Genomic DNA, 11,092 nt, shown 5'->3' on the forward strand with positions numbered 1-11,092 from the left:
CGATAATGTTTTCTTTGAACAAAACGGGAGAGCACTGCCATAAGAGAGGAACCATGCAAATTATATAATTTTTTGTTCATGGATAAATTGTCAGGTTCATTTCTTGACTCGCGACATGTCCCACAGCATGAAAGTGAATGTTAGCGCTCAGGCTGATACCCTCACGTAGGTTCAGGATCGTCAATTTAAGTGGTGACAAATGCACCTATAGCCTTGCACGGGATACAAACACATAGAGCTCTTTCTCAGTCAAACCCTGCAATTAATCATAATATAACAACTCAGGGTGAGTCTAGTCAACTTGTAAAAGAAAAAGAAAACTAGCAAGTAAATGAAGTGGGATACCCACTTGGAGCATGCCAACAAAGCTCCAACAAAATTCCTTTTGCAAATGGTAAAATGCAAAATCCACATGTTGACTCAATTGTGTCAAAGTATAAGTGAATTGCCTACTTTTCCCAATCAGCTTAAGCTTCAGGTTGAACTGACAGGCGTATTCAATGAACCGAGAAAACAGGTTGTTATTCCCCACCTACATGCGATGTGATCAGAAGGCATTCCAATGACACCTGATCCCAGCCCACACCACACCATAAAAGGGTATCCAGTGGCTTCCAATTAGGGGGTTAGTTCACCAGAAGATGGCCACACCCCACATCTACCAATGTGAGGCATGTTTGTGGGTCTGAAGACAGTGAGCCACCGTCAGCATCTATGGCGACGAGCGACACCACCGATGCCACCACCAGGACAGGTGACACAAGCATTGCCGGGCATCTATACCGACACTAGGGCTGCCCCATGCCTGCATCAAGAAGGCACGAGGACATCAGCGGCCTAGAGAGGCATGCACTCCTTAAGGTTAATGATGTTTAATTCAAATTAGGTGTTCATGCTTTGGACTAGACAAGATCCAAAGGGTTAATTGGGTTTAAGATCTAACAGCCTCAAGCTTTCAGCTAGCTCAAGGATGAAACCCCTCTCCACGCTACTAACTCATCCAGCAACAAGTTCCATTTCTTTAGGTAGGCAGAGATCTATCACGGCATAACAGGAAAAGGTTGACTTAGGTGAGCTAATTATTAGCAATAGAAGGCAGATATACCTATAAAAGCACCGTTCACACATCAGATCAAGCTGTGAGATAAAACTTCTACTGTAAAAAAATACAAGATCATGATAAACTCACCCCTGCCACCGCAGAGGACAACTGACTATTGCCACACTAACCTCTCCGCTCTCTTCCTGAATCCCATCTACTGCTGCGGACTCCCTTGAGCACGCCTCTCCGACCTCACCACATCAATGCTATGTAATGTTTTTTGGTCAACGCTTTTGAGTTAGTTTTGGAGCTGAAATCATCATTATGTGATTGAAAGAATGCAAGTAAACTAGGTTCTGCAACATAAGCACGGAACATAAAAGGCTTACCAAATTCCATTGTTAAGTTCAACCATTTTTCTTGATGTTTGTTCCAACCAGGTTTAGTGACCATAAGTCCAGATTCCAACATTTTTCCTCTTGCCACACCAGTTACCAAACTGAAACATGATTGCAGATCCCTAAGCATCACTGTTGCCATGAAGCAGTGAGGTCTGCTACTGGAACCATTGCTGAATCCACCACAGTAATATTTAGGACCTCGACATAATTATGTTCATGAAAAAAGAAGGGGACATAATTCCGGTAACACATTGCTTCAGCAAATAATGCACCACAACTTGCTGTTCTTTTTTTTCTGCTCAGCTTGCTTACCAATGCCCACAGACCACACCAAGAAGCCCTCATTCCTGAGGGTATACAGCTAATCATCCTTTGAAATCACGCTTAAATAATGCACCACATGTTTTGCTAGAAAAAGGAATGGAAGGGCTATTCCTTCATGTACCACAGTACAGAAACACATTCAAACATCATATTGCATTCCTGGAATAAGAAAATGTATGAAATTAAATATTTATATATAAAAAATAGCAGTAATACGAGGACAAAACATTCAAGCACAATTATGTTTCTCAGAAAAAGTTGATGTAGAAACTTACCATGTTGGAAGAGTATGAGACTCCGCTAGGAAGTTCAGTATGATACAGGTCTTCGCTCATCTTTTGTTCCAGTAGAGAGGTTATGCAAGGTGTTCAAGCTTCTTTCAATTTGTCCCTCAATACATGCGAGTCTCCTCTCAAGTTTTAACACATTGGTATGCATGATATGAACATCAACTTCTACAAGCTTTGCAAAAGCACGTACCAACATGAAATAATCAGCATGTGCAACATAAACAAAGCAACCACTTAGCCACCTTCTTCTATAACGAAGATAACCATCTGATTGCCTTGGTTTCCTAGGTGGCATATAATGAAATCCATGATCATGCATCTCTGACTTAAGCATTTGCATTGCATCATGCCCTGAAGATGCAGAAAAGCAACTTGCTTCAACAAAAGCTCCATCTCGGTAGCGCTTCTTCACTCCATTTGTAATTGTTATTTCTTCAATACAATGAGATTGGGATTTTACATGATCTTTTGGATTTACATGATCTTTTGGATTCTCATCCTGCAATGCAACACCATAGGTATTTAAAATCACAGTTGGGAAACAAAATTTATGCGAGACAACTAGAATGACGTTATCGTAATTAAACCTAACTGACATCCTGCCAGAACAAAATTTCAAGGTTAAAGATTTCAACTGAATTTGTGCTGACAAAAGTGCCACAAAATTTCTGAGAATAGTCGTCCCCACCCCCAGGCCCACATGTTCTTTTGTCTGTTTTTCAAACATGGAGATTAAATTTGCATTCTGTAGATCTTTCCAGGAAATTTTATGATAGCTAGATTGCCATGATAGAACCTAGTTGATGTGCTGCACTTTTTTATTAAGTCGTTAATACAACTTATAAATAGTTGCATAGAATTGTACCAGAAATGCTGAATATGATAAGGGAAAGCAATTAATCCATAATGGGACAACTTAAAAGTTACATATATAATATTTTACCCACCTCATGCAAAAGTAATATAGGTAACAACATTGTCAAGCAAAATGCAATACCTCTCTAGTTTTGTACATATCCCAAAAGATCTCTGTTGGATGCTTCTCTTCATCTGAACATGTAAACCCAGTAAAATTACTTTCTTGCAGTATTTGAGATAAGAGTGGAGATCACTCGAGTAGTCTGCAAAATTAGAAAACTTCAAGTGAGTGCCCCACCATTAAGTACTCCCACTAGCCACAAACACGTCAGTAAAGACCCAAGAATATGTCCAGTCAAACCATTATAACTTTATCCAAATGTAGACTAGAATACAAAAATGCCAGTAAATTAGTCATAATAATCTTTTCACTAAAGAAAACAATCCCATAATTCTCCATCAGTTTGCTCTGTTTGTGCTTGGAAGCAAAACTAGATGCTAACGGTATTACTGTTAGAATAGGCGCCTATGGGCTGGCCATGGGCCTGGCGCCCAAGCCTATTGGCTAGGCTGCCTCTAGGGATTATGGTAGATGATTATTGATTAGGCAAGGATCACCATTGATTGGGTGTTTCTATAAACCCTTCCTGATCCTTGCCTATATAATGTACTCCCTGTACCCATATCAATTTATCACAATTTCTCGAGACCTATTCGCTCTCATGGTATCAGCCGCCTAGGTTTAGGTCTTCCCTTCCATTGCACACCTCTGCGCGTCGGCCTCTGCCATGCAGCGCCATGTCTCCCCCCTCCCTCTCCTAGGTCTGGGGATGTTATCGCTGAAGAGATCGTGGCATGCCAGGCCAAGGAGAAGGCGAACGACACCGCCGCCGCCCAACTTCTCGACAAGGAGCACCAGGCTGCCCTGGTTCGCGCTACCTAGGCCGAAGAGGAGGCTGCAGCCACCGTTAAAGATCGCAACGCGGCTGCTGCCCACGCCAGCGAAGCCCTAGCGTGCGTAGCCAAGGAGCGCGCAGCCATCACCGCCGCTGCCGCCCCCGGTGCACCTGGAGGCGCCTCCTCCAGCACATCTTCCACGTCTCCTCCCGACCTCGCCTTAGCCATGCTCCTCCATGAGACCATAGCACTGCTGCAACTACACGCCTAGGCCGTCGTCGTCAACAACATCCGGAACCACGTCACCACCATCCTCAACGTCGACTCTAGAAACTTCAACCGTTGGCGCGGTCAGTTCCTGCTCATCCTCGGCAAGTTCTCTCTCTAGGACCACGTCCACAAGGAACCTCCGGCCCCGATCTCCCCTAACTGGGCTCGGATGGACTGCATCATCAAGTCCTAGATCGTCGCCACACTCACCGATGACCTTGCTGAGATCATCCCCGCCCAGGGCGCCACTACCCGACATGCCTGGCTTGCTGTCAAGTCCCAGTTCCTCGGCAACCGAGAGGCTTACTCCATCCACCTTGAGACACGGTTTCACAACTTCGTCTAGGGTGACCTCTCTATCACAGACTACTACCACCGGCTGAAGAAGATGGCTGATGACCTCACGGCTCTTGGCGAAGTGATCATCGACCGCACCCTCATCCTTAATGTGATTCATGGCCTCAACGAGCGCTTCAGCCATGTCGAGGCCCTCCTACGTCGTAGCTGGCCCTTCTCCACCTTCCTGGAGGCTCATGATGACCTCATCCTTGAGGAACTCACATTGGAGAACAAGAAGGAGTCCCCTGCCACTGCTCTTGCTGCCTCCACCACAGTAGCAGGCTCCTCCAGCGCTGCCTCACCCACGTCCAACATGGGCTCTAGGGCACTGGCGGCCCTAAGTCCTCCAACGGCAATCGCCGCAGTAGGCGCGGTGGCGGTGGAAAGGGCAGCCCTGGTGGCAACAATAGCACTAGAGGCCACCGCCCTCCCTCTGGTGCCTAGCAGTAGCAGCAGCCGGTCGGCACCTAGCAGTTTGCCACCGGTGGTCGCCCCTGGCCCAGTGTCTACAACCCATGGACGGGTTCCATTCAGATGTGGCCATGGGGTCCTCGTTCTCCGCTGGCACCCATCCCGATGCCTCCTCATCTGTAGGCACAACAGTAGGCCCTCCTCGCCCAGCAGCAGCAGGCACTCATCGCCCACCAGCAGCCTACTGCTGTCGCTACCTCTGATGGCTCAGGACAGTGGGTTGCCCCGCGGTACTACAATCCTATGGCCAGCCTCCCTTCTTGGGACTAGACGGCCCTCGCCTCCGCCTTTAGCACAACGTCGCTGACCCCTCCTTCATCCAACGAGTGGTACTTCGACATAGGTGCTACTTCACATATGACATCTCAGTCTTCCTCCCTTTCACATGTTCTATTCCCACGGTATCCTACTCCTTCATCTATTGTTGTCGGTAATGGTTCCATGCTTCCTATTACTGCCACTGGCTCCACAGAGTTGTCCCCTACTTTATGTCTTAATAATGTTCTTGTGTCGCCACAACTTATTAAGAATCTCATCTCTGTACGCCAATTCACTATCGACAACAACTGTTCTGTTGAGTTTGACCCTATTAGTTGTTCTGTGAAGGTTCTTCCATCTCGGACTGAGATCGTCAGGTGTAATAGCTCCAGGCCGCTATATCCACTACGCCTACCTCTAGCACACTCCTTTGTTGCTCAGGCTCTCTCCCCACTGTGGCATCGGCATCTCGGTCACCCCGATCATGAGGCATTGTCGAAGCTTGCGTCTAGTGTTTCCTGTCACATTCAGGACTATTCAGATCTATGTCACGCTTGTCAGTTAGGGCGTCATGTTCATCTACCCTTTCATTCGTCCACCTCTCGTGCGTCTAGTAAGTTTGATCATATTCATTGTGACTTGTGGACATCTCCAGTTGTTAGTGTTTCTGGTTACAAATACTATTTGGTCATACTTGATGATTGCACTCACTACTTGTGGACTTTTCCTTTGTGACTCAAATCTGACACTTACAGTACGCTTGCCCACTTCATCGCCCACGCCTCCACCCAATTTGGCGCCCATGTCAAGGCTGTCCAGTGCAACAACGGGAAAGAGTTTGACAACTCTAGCACCTGTCACTTCTTCCTCACACAGGGCATCCATCTTCGTATGTCCTGCCCCTATACCTTGCCTCAAAATGGTAAAGCCGAATGCATTATTCACTCCATCAATAATGTCGTTTGCTCACTGCTTTTTCAAGCGTCTATGCCTCCCTCCTATTGGGCGGAGGCCCTCTCCACAGTGACCCTTCTACTTAACATACTGCCCACCAAGACTCTATAGTTCTCCACGCCCCACCTTGCCCTATACGGCACGCCACCAGCGTATGATCACCTACGAGTCTTTGGCTGCAAGTGTTATCCAAACCTGTCCTCCACCGCTCCTCATAAACTCGCTCCTAGGTCTGCCTTGTGCGTCTTCCTAGGATATTCTGCTCACCACAAAGGATACCGCTGCCTTGACCTCTCCACCAATAGAGTCATCATCTCTTGTCACGTCATCTTCGATGAAACGACCTTTCCCTTTGCTGAGCGTAATGGTCTTAGTATTTCAGCGGACTTTGAGTTTCTTGATGCTATTGATGTTGTGCCCGCTCCTATTGGACCATTGCACAAGTTTTTGTCTGCAAGAACACCATCCAGCACCTCTGATGTCACCAGCGCCCCTGCCGGTCCCACTGAGACTGTGCCTAGGGTGCCCTCGATGCCTCTGGTGGCTGCTACTGATCCCCCAACAGACACTGCTGATCCCCTGGTGCCCGCACTCTACATCCCCCCCTGCGCTACGGATGCTAGGGACCCCTCCCGCGCCACGCGCGGCTCAAGACGCACCCAGCATGACTGGAGGCGCTCCACCTTGCCAGCTATACATCCCGCTAATGCTTTGCGTGAGCTCACAGTCTCCAGCACCGACCACGGGCTGCACAACGCCGGTGTCACCTCCTCAGGCACCCCACGGGCCCCCACCCGGGTTCTCGCCTCTTCATCCAGACCATGCCTTCGCCTACCACTACACGCGTTGGCCTCGACCATAGCCTGCTCCAACTGCTCCTGTCACCGCCGCACCGGCTGCATCTGCACCAGCCATGTCGTCCCCACTGCCCAAAGGGGCTGTTGCTGTCCCTCCTATGACCAACCAGCATGCCATTGGCACACGTTCAAAGAGCGGTTTTTGGATGCCTGTTGCATACCACGCTACGTCTATGTCACCGCTACTGAAGACCTTCCATAGCGCTCTTGTCGACCCCATGTGGTGAGCTACAATGGAAGAGGAACATAGTGCCCTACTGAAGAATCACACTTGGGATCTCATGCCTCGCCCCCCTCGGGCCAATGTCTTCATCAGCAAGTGGATCTTCAAGCACAAGTTTCAGTCTGATGGCTCCCTCAAAAGGCATAAGGCGCGATGGGTTCTCCACAGCTTTACCCAGCAGCCTGGTGTGGACTTTGATGAGACATTCAGTCCTGTGGTGAAGCCTGCTACTGTTTGCACGGTGCTCTCCCTGGCTCTCTCTCGCCGCTGGCCCATCCATCAGCTTGATGTGAAAAACGCCTTTCTTCATGGCAACCTGACAGAGACAGTTTATTGTCAGCAGCGGTCTGGGTTCGTAGATCTAGCTCATCCGGACTATGTTTGCCACCTGAAGAAGTCGCTATATGGCCTCAAGCAGGCCCCTCGTGCTTGGTACAATCGCATGGCCACACACTTGCTGTCCCTTGGGTTTGCTGAAGCCAAGTCAGACACCTCACTCTTCGTTTACCAGCACGGATCAGACACAACTTACCTGTTGCTCTATGTTGATGACATCGTCCTCACAGCCTCCTCAACCAGCCTTCTTCAGCGGATCATCTCAGCCCTTCAGTGGGAGTTTGCTATGAAGGACCTTGGTGAACTGCATTACTTCCTCGGTATGCATATTCAGCGCAGTGGTGATGGCCTTCTTCTGTCTCAGCGACAATATATGCTGGACATTCTTGATCGCGCGGGGATGGCAGAGTGTAAGTCATGTTCCACTCTAGTTGGCACCAATCCAAAGATTGCGGCATCAGATGGCACCCCTGTCTTTGACCCTTCAGACTTTCGTAGCCTCGCTGGAGCCTTACAGTACCTAACATTCACCCGGCCGAATATTGCATATGCTGTGCAGCAAGTCTGTCTTCATATGCATGACCCTCATGAGCCTCACCTTGCAGCTCTGAAGCGGATTCTGCGCTATGTTCAAGGCACTCTCCACCTTGGTCTCCTGCTATGACCGTCTACTTTGGCTGATCTTGTCATCTACACCGACGCTGATTGGGCTGGTTGTCTAGACACTTGCAAGTCCACCTCGGGCTATGCTGTGTTTCTTGGCGACAATCTTGTCTCTTGGTCCTCCAAGCACCAGAAACACGGTGTCAAGATCCAGTGCTGAAGCCGAGTATCGCGCGGTGGCCAATGGAGTTGCTGAGGCCACCTGGCTGCACCAGCTTCTTCTAGAGTTGCATGCCCCTCTCCGACGCGCCACACTGGTGTATTGCGACAACATCAGTGCCGTCTACATGACCTCTAATCCGATGCAGCATCAGTGAACCAAGCACATTGAGATTGACCTTCACTTCGTCCGGGAGCGAGTCGCCATTGGTGATCTTCGTGTTCTGCATGTTCCCACTTCTTTATAATATGCGGATATCTTCACCAAAGGGCTGCCTTCTTCAGTGTTTACGGAGTTCAGGTCCAGTCTAAACATGCAAAGTGGCTGACGATTCGACTACGGGGGCGTGTTAGAATAGGCGCCTATGGGTTGGCCATGGGCCTGGCGCCCAAGCCTATTGGCTGGGCTGCCTCTAGGGATTATGGTAAGGATCACCGTTGATTGGGTGTTTCTATAAACCCTTTCTGATCATTGCCTGTGTAATGTACTCCTTGTACTCATATCAATCTATCACAATTTCCTGAGACCTATTCGCTCTCAATTACGTTAAGGCATGACCAGAAGACACATGAATATTTTGTTTAAGTTAATGAAAAACATGTGTTGCAGAATTAGCTTTAATAGACATGAAATGTGCAAACAACCATTTGTACTTAATTTAGTACAGCAAGTCGAATATAAACTACCTACAGTCAGGATAAGCATGCCACAAGCTAACAGGTGTACTACAAGATAAACATAATGTGGATACAAGGCAATGGCCATTAGAATTTACTATGTGCCACATTAATTTTATCATAGGCAGCTGCGATAGCACACAATAATTCTCTCGTGACAAACTCATCACTGTTACTGGCCTCATGCTTTCTGAGAGTTGGTGAATTTGCATCATGATAAGATCCAGTTGTGTTTCTTCCTTCCTTGCAAATCTTCTGCAAAGAAAGGTTACTTTAGGTCATATGCATTTATCAAAGAGCTTAGATGAGTTAGAGAGAGGTAATCTATGTGGCAAACACACCTCCCATATCCCTTGACCATTGATGTTATACATAACTCGTAGAGACACAATTAGGATAGCCATCACACAAACTCGTGTAGGGATTCTAGAAGGATTACTGGACAACCATAGTTCTGCAGGCATTGCCCACTCATAAATTCGGCATGCATGGGGGAGGATTCTATCTATAGGCAGCGACAAGTCCTTCAAGCAACGTTGAGAAATTGCATAGAAGTTAACTGGAGGAAGACCCAAGCCTACTCTTTGTGCTATGGATCCAGCTGCAGCTTCCAGTTGCCATGCTCCAATAACTCGCACTGGCCTGAACAGCTGCCTTGCGTCTAAGGTTTTAAATCTCCGGCTATAGCTGCCGCTATAGCCCGCTATAGCTGTTTGAGAAAGATCAAGCTATTTGTGTCTATGTACAACTTAGCCGCTATAGCCCGCTATATCCCCATTTAGCTCCGCTATAGCTGTTTTTGAGGTCATCCGCTAAAATGTCTTAGCCGGAGATTTAAAACACTGCTTGCGTCAAAAGGGCAATATTGCAAAGAGCTCCCAAGGAATGTGTCAACTTCAGTAAATGCAGCCAAATAAGGGACATTCCCCTCCCTTGCCCACCTGTAAATGTCGCTTGGCAGGATGGCTTCACGAGCAATATGACAGGCCAAGAAACAAATAGCCAATGTTGAGTAAAGCGGCAGCATCATCCTCAATGAGCGCAAAAAGGCAAACTCCACCTTGTGCCTGTCCTTTTGTTGTGGCAAGATATCATCATCCCATTCATACTTCACCTCGTCTGCAAATAAGAGATAGGTTCATGTCGAGTTTGTACAGTTCTTCTGATGGCAGTACCTAACAAGGGCGAGCATAAACACTCACCTCCACCACCACAACGTTTCTCCCTCCCCGTGGCCTCATGGTCTGCGAGCACCTGGCGCACCCACGTTTCATCAGACACCTTGGATGCACTTGATCCACCATACCCAGACAGGGCCAGCAACAGCACACACAAGTGCAGCTACCCAGTGCTGCTCCACCAGCGCCTCCAGCTGCCGCTGCAGGATGACCTGGAGGCCCTGCACGTAGCACAAGTGGGCCCGCGTCGCCAAATCCTTGGGTACCACACACACGCTGCCCCCGGGCGCAAAGTCCCTTGGCTCACTTGGCTCCGCAAAGTCGTTGAACGCAGCGGCTGCCTGAGGGGTCCTTGGGTAAGATGCGGGGGTGCGGGTGCGAAGCTTGGGGGTGCGCTGAGTGGCGATGTGGTAGACGTAGATGTTGCCAGTGGTGGGGAAGTCATGGGGGTCAGCAGCAGTTGCCTGCATAGTGTGCCTGGCAAAGCACCTACGGCATGTGAAGAAGCCGTCATCTGCATCGTCGGTGCTGTAGTTGTCCCCGTTGAGGCATTCCTGGCACACCAGATGGATGCTTCCACCACCGCCACCGTAGGGGTTTGGGGAGGCACAGCTAGGGTCGTAATTCATATTGTCACCTAAAAATGGTGCATAAATTTATAGTTATTTTACCTGAAAAGGGTGCAGGTTTTACAGTTACAGACAAACACAATCCATTTGCCAATAACAGACCTGAGAGAAAACAAGGAAACCAACACTTTTGACATAAAACTGATATTTGGTAAATCAAGGTTAGCTATCTTCCTTTTCAGCTGGCCCTACATATACAGCACCACACGCATTCACTCCCATCCAACAACCCTAACCCGAGAGCAAAAGCCGACTAACGATGAAT

General features: G+C 48.3%; 1 pseudogene; it reads right to left on the minus strand.

Annotated features, from left to right (window-relative positions):
- Positions 1-2,076: 2,076 nt before the first annotated feature.
- Positions 2,077-10,827, minus strand: LOC136460188 (TATA box-binding protein-associated factor RNA polymerase I subunit B-like; annotated as a pseudogene).
- Positions 10,828-11,092: the final 265 nt, after the last annotated feature.

Source organism: Miscanthus floridulus, chromosome 6, assembly GCF_019320115.1.
Source record: "Miscanthus floridulus cultivar M001 chromosome 6, ASM1932011v1, whole genome shotgun sequence".
Lineage (NCBI taxonomy): Eukaryota > Viridiplantae > Streptophyta > Magnoliopsida > Poales > Poaceae > Miscanthus > Miscanthus floridulus.